The sequence below is a fragment of the Rousettus aegyptiacus genome, unplaced genomic scaffold (assembly GCF_014176215.1).
Source record: "Rousettus aegyptiacus isolate mRouAeg1 unplaced genomic scaffold, mRouAeg1.p scaffold_m13_p_8, whole genome shotgun sequence".
Taxonomy (NCBI): domain Eukaryota; kingdom Metazoa; phylum Chordata; class Mammalia; order Chiroptera; family Pteropodidae; genus Rousettus; species Rousettus aegyptiacus.
In genome coordinates, this window is record NW_023416311.1 from 77,801,656 (window position 1) to 77,819,348 (window position 17,693).

The 17,693-nt window shown below is 36.5% G+C and overlaps 1 protein-coding gene across 1 annotated transcript in view; it reads right to left on the minus strand.

The window, feature by feature from the left end:
* Positions 1–17,693, minus strand: part of ZSWIM6 (zinc finger SWIM-type containing 6) — a 167,372-nt gene that overhangs the window by 108,200 nt on the left and 41,479 nt on the right. The window lies entirely within an intron of this gene.

Below are 17,693 nucleotides of genomic sequence, written 5' to 3' on the forward strand. Positions count from 1 at the left end.
CAATATATTGTAATGTCCAATTTTTTCAAGCCCCTTCCTTCATAATTTATCTCTTAGAACTTATTTTTTCAAGAGCTAATACCTTCAAATAGTGCAAACGCAAAAGGAACAAAAGGGCATACATACAGTAACAAAAATCTCCCTCCCACCAGGGCCCCAGTTGTCCAGTTCTCACTCTGTGAAAACTAATGTGATTTATTGCCCTTGTATTCACCCAGTAGTTTACATATATAAATATAATCTATTTTCTCCCTCGTTTTAAACACCACTCATGCTGTTTCGTTGCAATTTTTTTTTTTAACTACATGGAATTCCACAATTTACCAGTCCCCTACTCATAAGCATTTATGTAATTTCCAATCTTTTTGCTATTACAAATAATGCTGCAATAAAAATCTTGTATGACTCCAGAATAAATGCCTCGATGGAGAATTGCTGGGTCAAAGCAAACATGCATTTGTAATTTTGGAGGTGCCTGCAAACTGCCCTCCATTGAGGATATACCTCTCACCCTCACCACCAGCAATGCATAAGGGTTCCATTTCCCTCCTGCAGCTCAGACTGCCACCTGAATTAAGAGGCTCTACTTTATTTCATAGTGGTCCCAAATCCTTTGCAGGCCATTGTTTCCAAACTTTATTTTGGAAAATAGGTCTGTGAAAAAATGGTCGCGATGTAGTTTTCATTTACATTTCTCATATGAATGAAGTTGAGTATCTTTTTATACATTCGAAAGCCATTTATTTATATTTCCCTGTGAACTTATTCTTTCCCCCTGTGAGCCTATGATTTAACATCGCTTGCCCATTTCTCTATTGTTCTTCGTTTTCTTAATGCTTTATAGGAGCTTCTATATCTTTAGGAAAGATGCCTTCTGCGATGTGTTCAAAGGAGCTTTTTATATATTAAGGAAATTAGCCTTTTGTGACATGAGTTGCAAAAGTATTTTCCAGTCTGGTGAATTATTTTGGTGGTTTCTGCCATAAAGAAATTTTATATAGATGAACTGCTATCAAATTTATCCTTTCATGGCTTCCAGTTATTGTATCAGGCACTGACTGTTATTCTCCATGCAGTTTATAAAAGAATTCTCCTGTCGTTTCTTCTAATACTGATGTTTTCAGTTTTACATTCCCATCTTTGGAGTTTGTAGTTTTTTTCCTAGATGGATACCCACTAGTCCCAACATTTTCTATCAAATAATCTTTCCTCACTAATTTGAAATGCTATCTTTATTGTTACTAAATTCTTTAAGTGGAGTTCATAGGATTTTTATGCCACATTTGTCATCAGTGATCATTTTTAAATCTATTAGAAAGTAAAATGTTTTCCATAGACAACAAGATCCAGCTTCAACACATACATTTCAGATTTGGGAAGTTGAATTTATTTCTAAACCAAACTAAATCTTTTTCAGGAACTCTGGGATAAATTAAAGCATAATATCACTGGGCTACATTTAAAGACTTATACTGATGTATGTATCTAATGTGACTTCAAAGTGACTAGCTTTTCGAAAATAAATTTCTATTCAGAAACATTACTCTTGACCAACCATGGCAAATACTTTGTCTAATAAAGACCGAATAATTACAAGATTTTAAACATTGAAAACATTGTTAAAGCAAAATTTTGATACTGATGTAGACAATTTTGCCTTTTAATATACCCTTTAAAGAATATTCTTTAAAGAAAATGAGTGATGAATGAGGATGAACTAGTCCTAGTCCTTCAACTAGTTTTTGCCCTTCTTTCTATATCTGTTAGAGATTATACCAGGTCTCTATGAAATTCCTATGTTTTACATTTACGTAAACCATCACACTGATAAAGAATTACTTATTAAGCATATAAAGTATGAAGCATAAAAAAGAGATATTAAAAATAGCAATATGAAAAAAAAAAGCAACATGCAACATTTATCAGTTGTTAAAAACAGCAGAATCCACTGATCTGATCAGGGCCTTGTAAGGTTGGGCAGTTGGTTACAGAAAGACAGACTTTCAGATATAAGGTTCAAAGTACCAGTAGGTTAATGCAGTAAGGGAGGGCAGGAGGCTCAGAGGAGGAGAAGAATACAGAACTGCCAAACCCTAAGAGGCAGAATTTCCTAATACAGCTCAGGCTGTCCTCCATATGATGAGGCTATCATTTATTTGACAGTAGTCCCAAGTCCTAGTCCTCTCAGGGCAAGCCTGCCATAGACTCACAGGACCACAAAGTGTGTGTCAAGAAAAAAACCTTTAAAGGTGTATTTTCCTGCGATACAAACAACTGCGCATATGCAGTTTTTAAAGTTCTGAAATAACTCAAAGACTTTATCCTGCTAACTAAGATGTGGTGCTATAATTATATTTATGGATTTACTATTTTAAATTCTGAGCCCATTCACCTATAAAAATTAGGACACAGAGAATAAATTCCAAAGAGAAACTGCTTTAAAGCTCTTGATATTCTGCCCCTAATCTACTCTTCTAATCTTTTGTTTCAAGGAGCCTATACTTTGGCCCCATGTGAACAGGGTCTGTTTCTCAAACATGCCTGTTGACTTTGATCACATTTTCTATAATCTGAAATATCTTCCCAACAATATAGAATAAATTCATATCTTCTATCTTTTAAAGGCTCAGTTCAAATATCACCTCTCCATACTTTCTTGTTCCTCTGAGGAGTCAGCCCCTCATAATCTCCATTAGCTTCCTTAATGATAATGATGTTTCTTTTAACATTCTTGTATCACCATTATCAAAATCTATGTTTAAAATTTTTATGTTAGTATAAAGATAAAAGAAATTAATGGAAAGAAATTACTAATGGCAAAAGATGGACCGTTATGAAGAAAAATCATATAGATCCTACTTATAAAAAATTTTAGATATCCCATTTATGTGAACAAAATATATATTATTAGTCCTATCTTTTTTGGGGAGGAGGGGATCAGCTTACCCATCACATCTTCTTCTTTCTATCAACTTAAAAATTAAAAGGAGTATAAAAGGACAAAGCTGACATACTTTAAATATGGTATTATAAAAACCAACCCTCACAACAGAATTACACATAAGTTCAACTGCTCTCTCATTCCTTGAAGCTCTGGCTGTCAGTCATAGACCCCTGGTACTTGTGGCCCTGTCTGTTATGTTATAATCCCCACTGGTTTTGACCCCTGTGACTTAGGATTCAGAACTCCTAAGACTAGGATGAGACAGGTATCCAACAGTTAGTTCTCAAAACTAACTGGGCATCAAAAGTCCCTGTATAACTCAAAACATATACAGATTCTCAGGACTCAAGCCTCACACTTCCTGAATGAAATATAACAGCTGATGCTGGGGCCCAAGGATTTATTTTGTAAAAACAAACAAACAAACAAACAAACTTCAAACAAACTCCCTAGGTAATTGATCTGTAAATGCATTTAGAAAATGAGATGATTGGGCAGATCCACAAAGGGAGCAAGGTGAGGCTAGAGGAAGTGGTGAGAATCCCTTTCCTCTCTTAGACTTACTATCTCTCTCTCCTGTTTTCCCTGAAAAACAGAAAACAGCAAGAGCAGGAAGTGCAGGAATAGTGGCTATAGGAGTCCCCTCTTTAAAGCCCATCTGCCCCTTGTCTCCCTTAAGGTCTGCTGCCCAAAAACAGATCTGAGCTAAAGACAGCAAAACAGGAATGGGAATCCACCTATGGGTGGTAACCACTGGCTTGGAGAAGGTGGAAACAACAGGAGCTTCAGGAGGGTAAGGGAAGTTCTTGAAAGTTTTCTATCTGGCTTAATTCATGCCATTCTTTGCCTGAAGACAGAGCATTAAAAAAAAATTCATCATAGGGAACAAGAAAAAAATGCATCATTTTAAGAAGTCAACTGATAAATGAGCAGAACGGGGGGCGGGGGGAGGGCATCCTGTGATATGAAAAAAAATACACACACAGACACACACACAGACACACACACACACACACACACACACACACACACACTTTTTAAAAGCTCCCAGAATGGCTATTAAAGAGACGTTATGAAGTCACCTAATTCATCTCTTAGCAGACAAGACTACAGCTGGCAAAAATATTACTTAAATACCAGGAAGCTCACAAGATTGGCAACTAAGAACTGCATTAAAACCTGCCTCCTTTAATGATAAAAATCTACACAGGCCAAAAAAGTGTTCAATCTCCAGCAGAATTCTATTGTGTATTATTTTGTACAACTCCAGGATCTTGTTTGCACGTGTGTTTTCCCTTCCGATTTTATTCAAAAGATCTTCTTTTCTTTTCCAAGTATACTTGCTAAGTCTGGAGACAAAGTGGTCCTTTTGCCCAGCTCCTCCTTCCCTGGCCTCCATGTGACAAAGCACCCATGTGAGAACTAAAGGAGCTGTGGGGCTCATAGTGGTCTTACTTGTTAGTCTGTGAAAGACGGAAGCTGCCAGCTGCATAAGGATTAGAATGCTCCTGTTTACAATGGTTCCCTGCTCTGTAGCAGGAATGCGACTAACCTCATGTCACATGATTTAGAAACCCTAGCACATTTTTTATTTTAATTTTATTTTTCTAAACAATAACATAGTTTTAAAAACTCTCAATTTGTGGTAATATGAAAACTACCTCAGTGAATAATCCTTCAATCTTAAATTACTGCTTCAACAGGAGGTGTTCAAAATAAGTCCTGCTGATGTTTTCGAGACAGTCTTCAAGGAGCAGAAAGGGTTAACTCAAGAAAGATAGTGTCCTCAATTAAGTCTGAAATCTTTTTTTAAAAAAAATCAGATATGTAAACTTGGCAAGTGACATCATTTGTAAACAGCACATTATTCCTAGCGGATGTCACAATTACTCCCTTAATTTTATCATGGGATGACAGAGTTAGATACATGCATTTCACCATACTACCTAAGTGTACAACAGAAGAGCAGGGATTTTTGTTTGATTTATTCATTTCCATATCCCCAGGGCTTATCACATAGTGTCCGTTCAAATCATTATTCATGAATGCTGCCCAATTAAAGTATATACAAAAATAAAGTTAACTGCATTCATTTAGATGTAAGACTCAAATATATGTGTGTGTGTGGGGGGGGGGGAATATATAAATTAGACATTATGCCCCAAAATGCAAATTCTAAACCTGTCCATGGGGACAAAGTAACAGTTATCATGAGAAAAGTAAGTTTGAATTTCCTAAGTTGGGTGCAATTGGATTCTTAACCTTTAAGGCGCAAAACCTTATGTATTTAATAAAACTGAACCCCCAATACAGTTCCAATTTCCACATGCACACCTAGAGGACTGTAATCTAGAATCCATAGAGTATCTTGTGCTCTGCAGAAAGTTAATCATTAAAAACACCCTCATTTGGACAGCTTCTGCACATTGTTTTTCCTATATTAAAAAATGTGATCAGTGGAGATTTCATCTATTTACTTACTTTCCTGAAATCTACACTGCAAAAGTTTAATTTACATTTATACTTCAAGCAATTATGGCTTTATGTAGGTTGGGAGCCAAACCTAAAGCAAAATTCCAATGATAATGAGTGATATAATGACAAAAGTCCACTGTAGTTTTAGAAGTTCTATTGTGACCAATAATTAAGATTTCAAACATTTATAGGTACATCTTCAAAGTCATTCTCACCAGTGAATCCTCCATTTGCCTAAAAGTACTCACAATTATAGTCATCTTTTCTAATCCTCACAAATAAGATCATTTAATTCTAGAGTGCTCTGGTGCTACTTCATATTTTACTAAAGAGCATCTCGAACACAAAAATATCTACTAACTGCTACCATAACTCAGATGTACATGTTTCATAAAGGATATTTTAAAAGTGACAAATGTAGGAGATAGTTCCCTGAATTTTCTCCCATCTTTAAAATATTTCTGGGATTTTTTTTCTAATCTCTCCTTTTACCCGTGGAGCTGGGGTGAGTAAAAGGAGAGTGTGGGTCTCAGGGTGAGTACTTAAGCATACAGATATGCACTTAGTGGGTTGGGGAGAAGGGAGCAGAGAGGAGAAGGAAGATGGACAAATGGGAGAGATGAGGCTGGTCTTACTAATTCATAAAATGTTTGGCTTAATGAGACTTTGGACACTAATATTATTTTGGAAACATCTATGCTAAAGCTTCTTTTGTCGAACTAAAACAAGATCATATAAATTGATGCAACTAAGGAAATTCTATTACAAAGCATAAGTTACAAAATAAAAAATATGCAGATGTAGCCTAGTCTATGTAACTGTCTCCATGGCAAACTCTTGACACTTTTCTTCAGTTGATGAAGAGAGAGAAATAATGTAGTATTTTTGATGTAGCAATATCACATTACACACTCATACTAATGTTTTTAACAGCTATCTGCCATGTAAATTTCATTCATGTTTAACCCATCTTATTATTATCTATACATCCTTTATCTTCTAAAAAGTACTTTTTAACATACAGCATCATTCAAAATATCTCGAATAAGATTTTAGTAGTCTCCTTGTAAACTGAACTTTAAACTTTATCTCCCCACATATACATTTGAACTGTCTAAAGTTACAGTTTTTTCAAAAACCTTGGTGTGTATTCATAATAGTATCTCCGGAAAAAGAGTGGAAACCTTCTTAAAGTAAGAGGTTTACTCCTTCTGCTGTTCCACAGCATTCCTACTTTAGCACTTTAGCACTGGGTACTCGAGAAGTCAGAAAATCATGGGGAAACAGAATGCAAAGAAAAGAAAATGTGTGGGCTATGCGACAATATCACTGGGGATCTCTAAAGCAAAAGCTAACTAGCACTCACACATTGTGAAAAAAAGCTAGCACTGGCAGTCCAAATGCATACAAAAACAAAAACAAATACAGAATTAGAGACAGAAAATGATCATTTATTAAGAAAGCTAACTGAATTCAAGGCTTCAAATCAAGACAAGTTACATTCAACCATGATTAAAAACATATTGTCAGTAGGAGCCTGGAACCACTATCAAGGTTCCCAGCAAGTCAAAGGTAAAGAGAGCAGAAAGACGCTAGCAGCCTGCCACAGAACCTCTATTTGACTATCCTAGGTCAACATTTTCTTCAACCACTCGGGATGGACTCAGAAGCAGGATCAGTGAGATTGAGGTGACAACAACACGTGGATCTCCCTGATATCCAGGCAGAGAAATTCAAAGGGATTTAGCAGTCCAGAACAGGGAACAAATATAAAACAACTCACAAAAAGGAATAAAAGTATAAAGTACTGCCCTGGCGCTAAAACTGTAAGCTGCTCATCTATAACATAAGGTCTTACTTATGAGCAATTCTTGTGAAAGACAACATCGATGACAATTACATGTTCAACACGGCACACGGCTGTCTACGAAATCAACAATAACAACAACAAAAAACATCAACTTGAACTATACTAATGAAATTACAGTTTTTAAACATTCTTAGCATGCTTATGCTGGTCACATCCTATGTGAAGTACTGTATGCTTTTTCTGAGAACCACATTTTTAAAGTGGCAATGAAAATCTGGAACATTTCAGAAAAGCTAGCATGATTATGAAGGGTCTGAAACTACATCAAAAAAGGATGGTAGACAGAGCTTTGGCAGTATAACCTGTGGGTAAAAAAGACATAACTCTTATTCAACATATGAAAATCTGTCACGTGAAGGATGGAAAAGATAGAATTAGGACTATTAGAGGTCCAGGAATCCACACAACATAAAAAGCTACTTAATAATAAGTTGTTCAAAACTGCGCTGGAAACCAAACAAGAGCTCCCCATCTCTAGAAGCAAAAGCCAAGGCTGAAAATAAAATAGCCAAATAGAGATGAAATGAAAACCTGACAAGGATGCTTCAAGGATGCCTACTATTCATGCTCTTAAGAAAGCTTCCACAAAGCTACTTCCAAGCCATGACCCCAGAGATCAATCATCTACAGCCCCTGACTATACATGTGAAAAACTGAAGCCAGACCAGGAAACTGCCTTGCTCAGATATCACAGTCATAGCAAAGCTAGGACCTGAGGCCAGCTTTCTGGACTCCCAAACACATGTTCTTTGTTCTGGTCCATTTTCTCACTCCGAGTATCAGGCCACTTTGACCTTCCCCCACAGAAGAAACATTCTCTTCCTAAGAGTTCATTCAGATTTAGAAAGTAGGGGTTATAAGAACTTATCACCTTGTTCTGGACAAGTGATTTTGTTTTTCACTTTCTGTAATGTTGAAAGTTACTCAAATAGCCTAAGAAGCACAAATCCTTAATGTACATAGCTACCTAAGTAATTCCCACTAAGAATTCAGCTCTGAGGGCTTTGCAACCAGAGAATTCAGGTCCTTCAGGCTCAGAAAGAAAAATGTTTCATTGCTCAAATCTTTCACACATTTCAGTAAGTGTTAATAGACTCTGGAAAAGGCAAAAAAGATCTTTTTTTTTTTTTTTTTACTTTAGTCAAAAATACAGATATGGAATGTGCAGTAGCAAAGAGAGAGTAAATTTCAGTAACAGAAACTGGAATGCCAGGGCCAGCAATTTTCTCAGTCCAGTTACATATAAAGATTTAAACCAAAATCGGACAAACTCAATGCTTTCAATCAAAATAACACTTTCAAATAATAGACATATCTTTTTAGAAAGTTATACAACTTGCTCCAACTTCAGCTTCCTAAACTGCCATTCAGCCATACAACCCAACCCAAGGTCATCCTTTCTTTTCTCATTAACAAACACCCTAATGACACCAGTCCGTAAACTCAGTTTGCCCCCTAACTCAGAAAAAAATTATTCTCACAACTGAAATCTCGCAATGCTTGGTTTAATCATAAAAAAAAAAAAAAAAAAAAAAAATCGCAATCTTAATGAACCTCTGGCTGGGGCCAAACAGGTGCCAGAGGATATGCTAAGTACTTCTTAGCGTGCTGGTAAAAGTAAATTTTATTATCCCCACATTATAAATGAAGAAAACAAGGATCTAAGAGATTAAGTTGCTTGCCTGAAGTCAAGAGCTATGACCAGGCTTCAAATTCAGAAACTCCAGGTCCACACAATCTTAACCATTATCCAATGCTGCCTGCCTACTTGCTCAAGAAGAGTGATGCTTTGGGCTCCAAGGCAAGGGAGTAGGGAGGGCCCAAGTGCATTCTAGAGTTTCACAGGTACCAGATGACATGAAGTGTCATTCTTGAAATACTCTTGAGATGCCGTTTAGTAACCAGAGACTTAAGGAGAAACTGGCAGCAGTCTCCAGCAGAATGGCAGCAAGAGACACCAAGTATAGACATGAAAATGAACTTCTTTGTTTTGAAGGTAAACTGGAAAGCCCCTAATAGTTACATTAATAATGGTTACATTTTTATTGTTTTCTGTGCTAGGCACTGGGATCACACTCCTTCCCTTTTTCCTCTTAATGTGGATTAAGTGGATTTGGGCCATAGAGCCCATTCTCTACACTTGGGAGTTAGCGAGCTAAACAAGCACCAAGAACTCTGTCCCCTTCAGAAATCACTTCACAACAGCCTGCCTGGCTGTCACTGATGGGCTGCATGTGCCAGAGTCCCTGAAGGGTCCCCGGATGCAGGGCTGAGGATTCACATCCCATGCAAACCAATAAAACAAAATGACACTTTTCTCCTGAAATGTGAATTTAGTCTCAACTGCCACCCCCCCCCCAAGGTACTTCACTGATTCCCTAATGTAACACTAAAGGTGAATTTGATTAAGATCAAATTTGTTAGTAGTAAATACAATGCACTTAAATTTTTTAAGTTAAGGAAACTCATTTTGATTATTGCTCTACATAAACACAATTTTGTAGGCTATTTCAAGATACATATTACATATGATTAAGATGATGTTTCATTTTGAGAAAGAATATTCAGAACTAATTTAATATTTTTTATAGGCAGAGTCTAAATCAATGTCCAAAATTAAATAATCTGCTTTCTTCATTCCACAATCGAACTCCGAGCAGATTTTGACAATATAACAAGTCAAAAGACCTGGGTTTTAAATCCAGATCTCCTCAAACTACTTACTATTGGGACCACCACGAGTAACTCAGAAACTTCTCTGAGAAGCAGTTCCCTAACCTGCACCCAGCAATTTCTTAAACTATAAAGGATAAACAAACCATGAGTATTATTTATAATCCTAAATATAATACTCACCTCTAGTTTAAAAATTTAATAAGAAATATGTGGAAGACATTAGTAGGATAACTCATTTAAACCCTTCTCCCTAAAAAATACTATTTTCTGAATTTTAACCAAAAGCTTAAATTTTAAAATGTCTAATAAGTTTATTTGTAAATGAAGATTTTTTCCTTTTCTTTAATTTATTTTCAGACCAGACTAATGTGATTGAAGTTAAAATATACTATGCAACTAAAAAAAAAAAAAAAAAAATCTGACACCTAACAATGTCACCTTGCATTGATTGGTAAAGCATTTTGGTAAGGTAAATGTTTCACTAACATATGAATGAAAACATTCAATTCTCACAACAAACGTGTAAAGTCAGAAGGATCAATTGTTATTGTGATAATTTTGCAAAAGAACATTAAAGTGATAGAGATGAATAAGACATCCAGGGTGGAAGCTCAAGTGAAAGCCCAACCTTCTCATCCACCTTGCCCAAGATCAAGACCACCTCCAAATACCATACTGTACTTTCCCATTGCAGTGTATTTCACAGACTTGTAAAACAGCACAAATGTTCCAGATTTTTTGTTCCCAAGCAACACACTGATTTAGAATGCCTTAAACCAACACCTACCCTTCAAAAAAATTATGTAAAGCTTAATAAGATATTCAAGTCGACAACTCACTGACCCCCACAGAGTAAAAGCCATTTATTTTCTTTACTCCATCTGAATAATTTATAGAGAAATAAGTTCTTAGAGACCACTTTAATATTAGATTACTAATATAGTTCATGACCTATCGGGTCTTACTTATAAAACTTTGTTTAAAAAGTCAAGTGAATAAAATGTCTTAATTTATAAATGAGAAATTCTAAATCTTAGTCTCTCCAAATACATTTTAAAAAATCTAGAATTTATACCTAAGTGTTTTTCAGTTTTTTAAACTATTTTGTTTTAAAGTCAGATTTTAAAAAATCAATTAAGTATTTACTGAGTTATTAGCATGTGTCTAGGCCTGTGCTTATTTAATCAATTAAACCATTGATTTTTACCTTAACTCTGATATTGCTTAACTCAGTATTCAAAGATGACACTCTGACAGATCCAAATCCGTATGCAGGTATGACTTGGGGGATTGTAGGAGGCCAGGGGAGAATCAGTGCACAGCACACAGTATTTTTTGCCCTGTAAAATGACTGCTCTTACTCTTCTAATAGCCTGCCGTTTTGTCCTGTTTTTGGTTGTCAGGCAAAACTGTGCAAGGACACACCCTGTGTCACTCCCTACACCTGTATCCCTTCACCAGGCTGGGCTGCCTGCACAGTTTTCTCAGCACAAAGCAGTTTTAGCACCTGTCTGAAATGGTGTCCCCTTTATTAAAGAAGCCTTTCTGCTAACCTTACAGGCCACGATAACCTTGCCGAAGGGAAGCGTCACATTATAAATGTACTCCCTCTGCTACCAACATTTAGCACATCTCCAAACTCATAAATGGGATTTTATCACTCCATGAAATGAGCACAATAGGCTTTCATTTGTTCCTCATGATTCTGTCCACAAATCAAAACACAAGGCTAATTAAAGCCTCATGTTGGCACCCCACTACCTCCGGAAGATCAAGTCTGGCTCCTCATTATGGTACTAAGGTCCACTATGATCTGGCCTGCCTCTACATCTCCTCTCCTAGCACCCCCGCTCCTCCAGTACTCAGGGCCAGCCACAGAAGCGGTGAAGAATCTGAACCACAAAACACAGGTAACTGTTTCCTATCTCCCACTTACACAAGCTTTATCTGCTGCCTAAAATGTACTTTCACATCCTCTCCTCTGACCAACTACCTCTCCTCCTCCTAACAGTACTTGCCTGGCCAACTTTCATTTCCCATCACTGGTTCCAAGTTTCCCCTTCTTTTCTGGAAGCCTTCACAGATCTCCAGGAGGAACTGATAACTCCCCCTCATATACACTACACAGAGGGTACTTAGTGCACTACCAGGCAAGTTATATGCCTTGAGGCTCTCTTACTCTTCATCAGGTGAGCTTCCAATAAGATAGAGAAAGGGTCTGACACATTCTGCTTACCCAGTACTCAGCCAGTGCTGGCACAAATCAAATAGTCAATAATGGTTTGGAACGACAAGTATTGTTCACCTGGCCAGGGTTCAACTACCCTAGGGAACGCTTCCCATGTAGGGGCTGCCAGGGTGCAGGCAGTCAATGCCTGGTTGACTCCCTACATAACTAGCCCTGAAGAAGACACTGAGACAGCTGGCAGCCCAGGGTACATGCCCAGAATCCAGAACACACTTCCCCCAAAGATGAGCACTACGACTTGACTATACCAGGAAGAAAAGGAGTAAGGATGAAATTCCACTCCACTGGCAATTCCACTAACCTGAAAGAGAGGAATTATTTTAATAATAAAAGTTTGACTTTTATCTCAATTTATATGGCCTTGTCTCCTACATTCAGCAGTAAACTGCTGCTTTGTAATAGAAATAATTTAATTCAGCAGAACATGTACATAAAATAATAGCTCCCTAACTAAAAAAAAGTCCTTACCTATGCTAAATTCAACCAGTCAAAAACTTCTCTATCCTACCCCTATAACTAGAACACTCCACAGATTTTGATTCAGGCTGCTTGTTTTTATTTTATACATCATATAATAAGGTTGGCTGCTGTGTTTCCAAGCTCCTTACAGATTAAAAGCAGCACATTTGAGAATGGAGTATAATTAGGAAGACCAATGAGCTACCAAAAAAAAAAAAAAAAAACAGATCTAAGAGCCCTAAGGTCCAGCAACCTGGACCATTTTAGCTATTTCTGAATGTTCAGAATGTTCAATCTAAAAGAGAAGAGTTGATTTTCAAAGGGACAAACCTCATATCTCATCAGCTTTCTGAGAATGCTGATTATACAAAATTATACATTTCTTAACATATTGCCAATAGCCACAATATATTTAAAATAAAATTATACTAGCAATTCCACTTACATAAATTTCTCCCCACAATATATGTGGGCAAGATGAATATGCAGTATGTTTAGTGTAGCATTGTTCACAGTAGTGAAAAACTGAAAACTAAATAGCTATTAAAAAGAAAACACGGTGGTATATACATAAAAAAGAACATAATTCAGCCACTTTAAAAGATCATATTCATTAACATGGGAAGATAGCCAAAACAGAGTATTAAGTTAAAAAAACAAAGGCTGATAAATGGCATGTGTTATATAATTTCACTCATTATACAAGAGTGCACATGTGCATATCCTCACATATGTACATGGGCATACATGTATGTATATTACCAAACTATGATCACGCCTATATTACCAAACTGTTAACTGTAATTTTTGCTTCTTTATAATTTTGTACGTTATCTGAATTCTCTACAGAAACAGATTTTTCATGAGAGAAAAAAAATGTTTGAAAATTTTTATTTTTGAAAAATAGAACATCATAGGTACATATATCCCAAACACTATTTTAGAGGATAAAAGAAAAAAATAGGTGAATGTACGTATGTAGCCAGCCTGCATGCAACTACCATGTGTTGCTTTCCATCTATCTGCGACAATAGAGAAATCAGCAAAAGGCTATCAACATCACTGCAAATCTGTCAATACAACTGGAAACACAATTTGAAAGCTAGGATATTTATATATGAGGATATCTTACATATAGCTCCAATCATCCATCGATTTCAAAGTTTCTTAGATCTACCTGGTAGAAGTACTTTATCAAATTTTCAATGTTAAAACAAAGTGTTGTATGTCAGTGAGAAAAACACAATCTTGAAGGAAAATACATGCAAAATAGAGGTAGCTCTATAAAAGCTCGTTGGATGGCAAAAAGAAACTTTGGCCCAAGAAGTTTTGAAAATATTATGTTTGAGACTGCTATCCAACTGACAACGCTCAGTCATCACAATGTTATCACATGTGGGCTCTCCAAAGCAAGGAGGAAAGACAACAGGGGAAGAAGAAATACAAAGCAATAGAAATTCACATTTTCACTCTGAAAAATATTTTGTAAAATACAAAAAAATATTTCTTTGTCATAAGCTCAGGTTTAATAACGGAGTTGGAATAAGGTATCTGAAGGTATTTAAGCTAAAAAAAATTGTGATTTGGGGACGATGCTAGTCACATTATTTCTGAATTCTAATAATTGTCCTTATAAAAGGCATAAAAGGATAAGAAATTTATGTCAAGTATAGTAACTTTCTTAGTCAAAATAGTCTTAGAGGAAAAAAATATTTAAAAATAAATACAGTAAACAATCCTTAAGTGTCATACTATTTTCATTATGACAGACTGGCTGCCCTTGAATTCTTTTGAGAAAACAGGATATACTATAGGTAGATAGGCAGACTGGCAGGCAAGCTGGCCAACAGAAAGTCAAGACAAGGGGATAGGAAAGAAATAAAGATGATGAAAGAGAGCTCTGTAGCAAATAAGAGGAAGGGAGGGAGGGAGGATTCAATTCGGCCTCATGCTGCAGATACCCAGAGGAAATGTCATTAGTGGCTCCTTCTGATTACAGAAATTCCCCAGACTGGCCAAAGGACTGCTGTTTTGGTTTCCAGATCACAAACCAGAGGCACTTTTTGTACATCAAGGTTGGTATATATGGCATATGGCTAAGAAATTACCGTCAGCCCAGCATGTTCTCATCAAGATACATCTGCGGTCTGCTATAACCTCTAATGACAACACTGACAGTTGCACAGAGCAACACAAACACAGAGCACAGAGACAAAGAATGGATTTGAATCTGTCAAAATTGTATTCTGAGACTCTTAAATCACCGCATATTTTATCATTTCCCTGTCTTCTTGGGTAAGTTGAAGAGTTCTTAAAGCTGCAAAAAAAGTATACTTCCACTGCAGTATACAAGCTGGTACCACACGAGTTCCAGCTGAGGAGGCCTTCCTACAGGGATGAGCTCTGCTAGGTGGGAGGAGAACTCCAGAGCAGGAGCCACAGAGAGCGCCTCAAGGGCAGGAGAACAGACCCGACATTTCACTGACAGATGGTGACTTTCATCATTTTTTTAATCTCTTCTCTCATTTCTCCTTCCCAAATGTGTTTGGAATAAGTGTCCCTGTATGCCAAAATGCATTTACAGATTTTTAAGTTACAAAAAATAAAGAAATGATGATCTAGAAGGATTCAAAAAACATGTTAAAGGAAGTGGTTTTACAGACTACAAAACCAAATTCAGAATTTCACAATTATTCCTTCTTCAATGTCAACAGTATGGATTTCCATTTTAAGATTTCCTAGTAACAAAATAGCCAAAGTCAAAATCCTACCCCAAGAAAACTTAAAACCTCTTAGTCACTACTCAATGCAGTGGTTAAGAGAACAGATTTCTTGAGCCAATGTTTAGGCTCAAATTCCAGCTCTGCCATTTATCAGCTGTGTGACTGTCAACAAATTACTTAATGTCTGTACCTCAGTTCCTTATGTATCTCTTTATTTAAATTAATGTATGTGAAGCTCTTAAAACAGTATGTAGCACTTACTGTAATAGTAATGATGATTACTATTACATCATCATCATCATCATCATCATCATCATCATCATCCAGCAGGTTTGCTATGAGCACGATGAACCTCTCCTAGAACAAGAATGTCAACTCTAACATATTCCAAATATTTCCCAGTATGAAAAGACAATATCAATCCAAAATATTTCTTCCATCTTAAAAAAATACATTTTGGTACATGGGGAGCTGTTCAGCTAATAGTGATTTTTCAAGGAGTTATGCTCATCAAGCAGTTTTGAAATGTGAACTGTTCCCACTTCCATCTTTTAAGAGGAAAAGGAAAAGGAAAAGGAAGAGATGGTTTGGAAAGTGTTTTGTTTTGTTTTTCAGAGTAGCTTTGACAGGCCCTTAACTCAAACTAATCTTAAATACATTTGTAGAGGTTTCAACATATAAAGTGCTTTTGCCTTACAGTTCTAGACTACAGACTGTTACAAGCACCCCATTAATTAAAATAGCACTTTCCTACTATGTAACTTCCATATTTAAATCTCAAAAGTGTTGCTTTACCCTTTTTCTCCATTTCCTACCTCGAAAATATTCTATTACATTTACTAGTGCAGCGATATTAAGTAAGTTTCTCCACCATGAGGCGTGAAAGAGAACATGGAATGGACACAATCCTGGTTTTCAGGCAACTTATGTAAACACATTGTTGTTTGGAGGTAGCAGATTTACTGTATCTTATTACTGATATTACCCATTTGTTGATTTGGGGAAGTGTATATTTCTCCCAAAAGCAGATGGCCAATCTACTGTAGAAAGCTGTTTTCAGGCACAAGCAACTACCAGCAGAGAAGTTAATTCTCAATAGTCAGAACAATCCCCTTTGAACTCTATGTAGTGCTCATTATTGATGTCATAAATAAAACAATAAAAGCAAATGATCCCTTGAAAAGAGTCTTAGCAACTAAAGATAAAGAGATCTGCCATAACTGAGCTGGATAGAGGGCATTTGGCAATAGCAAATAGGTAAAGACCCTCAAAAGTAAACCATAATTTCGTTGGGATGCAAAAATTAAGAAAATGAGAATAATGTTCTTTGAGAAAGTAAGACATTCAAAGATATGAAAAACACTTTTTAAATCCACGCAAAGGAATTTTAAAAAAAGGAAAATCTATTAACTCATGAGTTGTTGGATTATTTTGCTTAAGTACACACATGTTTTGGAAACTTCAGAATCATGTAATATATTCTTGATTATCAACACTCAAGTTTCCAGCTGCCTTTACATTTGTTCACTTTGTCAAAGCCCTAATTCTACACGAAAGCCCTTTGTCCTACTCAAACGCCAGCTCAGCTCACCTTACTGGAAAGGCTCTTCTGGTTTTGTCAGCTGTGCCCATGATCAGCAGCTGGGAAGTATGGAAAAACCATTAACTATTAACTGAAAAAGAGTACAGACGTGAAGTTTCACCATTTGTTGCAGTAGAGGTCATAAAAAATGTAAATCAAAAAATGAAATTAAAAAGACTATTCATTGCTCCACACTTGCTAAGAAAAAGCTTTACAGTCACCAATCCATGTAAAAAAAAAAAAAAAAAAAGCTCAATTGAAGAAAGTATTAATCCTTGCTTAAACAGAGAGAAAACAAAAGAAAACAAAACCTGCCAAAAGCACAAAGGCAAAGGCAAAATCGCTAAGAAGCAAAAAGAGAAATGTCCACTGATGCACTGGGGGCAAACCAAAGGTCTCTCAGAGGTCTGTGTTTCCCTGATGCAGTACTTTAAACAAACGGCAAGCTCCAGGCAGATAGACATCAATCTGGAATGTAGGGAGGAAAGCTTTTCACAACTTCAAAGCATAAAAATGTGTTCTCAATTAGTATGTAATGAAAAAAAAAGCCAAATGTAGACTAGGCCGCAAATATTTCCCATCTTTTGCTTGAGATTTTCCCATCTTTAACAACGCTCAAATTGCTGGACAACAGTGCCACACTATTCCCATCATCTCCACTTATCATGCCCACCGCTTCGAGTGGTGTGGCTATCAGGAGGGCTCTCTCCCCATCC